This window comes from Aegilops tauschii, chromosome 1 (genome assembly GCF_002575655.3).
Source record: "Aegilops tauschii subsp. strangulata cultivar AL8/78 chromosome 1, Aet v6.0, whole genome shotgun sequence".
In the NCBI taxonomy this organism is placed as follows: Eukaryota; Viridiplantae; Streptophyta; class Magnoliopsida; order Poales; family Poaceae; genus Aegilops; species Aegilops tauschii.
In genome coordinates, this window is record NC_053035.3 from 348066733 (window position 1) to 348068359 (window position 1627).

The following is a 1627-nucleotide window of genomic DNA, read 5'->3' on the forward strand; positions in this document are numbered from 1 at the left end:
TATCTGCCTGAGATTCAGATCTAGTTGGTAACAGGATATTCCAGACTCCTCGAGTCTAGAAGAAAATGGAGGTTTGCAACACAAATCGACGAGATGACGTTGCGAGATTCTCGGGAGATGAACTACGATAGTAAGCTCCAAAACATGAGCTGGTTCTGCTAAACACATGTGAACACGCTGTCCCGGACAAGCATGACCACGTAGTAGTCTTGTGATAAAACACTACCGAGTTCAGGTGGGGAACCACCATCGAGGATATTGGAGTCTTGTGCATGATCTAGAATTAGCACAACAACTCCTTTTCCTTGAACAAATCAATCAGTGGCTTGGTGTGCTAGGAACACATATGGAATGGAGGTAATTAATCTACCAAACCATAGAATACATTCGCACATGCATAATTGACTTGGGATGGTACCAGAGGAAGCAAAACTAACTTTCTCAAATTCGCTGCGGCAACTTGCACCTAATGCACGTGAACTTGGAGAAAGTCACTTCTTACACCAAACATATATTTCATAAACGGGACATGAGGATAATGCTTACAAAAGTTTCCAACACTAGCTTGATGTTCAACATGAATTAAGGAGGAGACAAGATGCTGTTGATGGGCTCAATAGCAACTCATCGGAATTCCCATATCCCTGGACTTCCACCATCATGTGAACACGGTGATAGCATTGGTCAGACCAAAAGATGTAATGGTGTATGCTCGAGAGATCAACCACGAGCAAGACAACATTACGAACACCATTGGTTCTGATTTGATTTGACGATAGCCCATACTCAAATCAAGGTTTAGTTGAGATGATAGGTCCATTAACTGATCACGAGGATCAACCGATGAAAATACCATCTTTCTTCAACACAGATACCAGATATCCCTTAGGGATGAGCTAGGTCGGGCAAGCTTTTATCTTCCAACTCTCCAAGTTGTTGTTAAGCTTAACCAACTAGCTCAGGGGTATCCAACACAGATTCTTGGAGAAGGGGTGGTTTACAAGAATACCAACATGATCACGAACTCAACATAGCGGTCAGGTGACGACCTGGTGATACTTCCGAGAAGATAATCGGAAAATCACATACCACCGATATGTTGCTAAGCTCGAGAACAATCTTGCCTTTCAGGGCAAGACGGTATGATCAAGGAGCGAGGGATTGATACAATCCTAACTCGTTGACCGAAGAGTGCACCAGGAAAAATGGACTAGATAACACGATCAATCTCGGGATGATGATTGAACAACCAGCACGCTAAGAATGAGAGTATTGCCATTAACTACCAAGCAACGAGTTGCTCAGAGTATTGATTTCACGCATCACGATTCACTTGTCGGTATTCCAGTTGTGACAACACGGGACCGAGGAATGAATAATGATGGCGAGAAGTATCACTGCGTCAAGAATTCATAAGAGGTGGTGCAATTCTCATGACACTCTTGATATAAAGATGGTAACGCTCCAAGGTCGAGCAGAGCAAAAGCTGGATTGGCAGTTTGGTCTGCGGAATACAATTGCTTTGACCCAATCCTAGATATGGACGAGGTTCTGGAGTTTGTTTCTCCTAGTCATTCTGAAATAGAACGGCTTGACGGACCACAAGAATAATAAGCATCGAAAACAC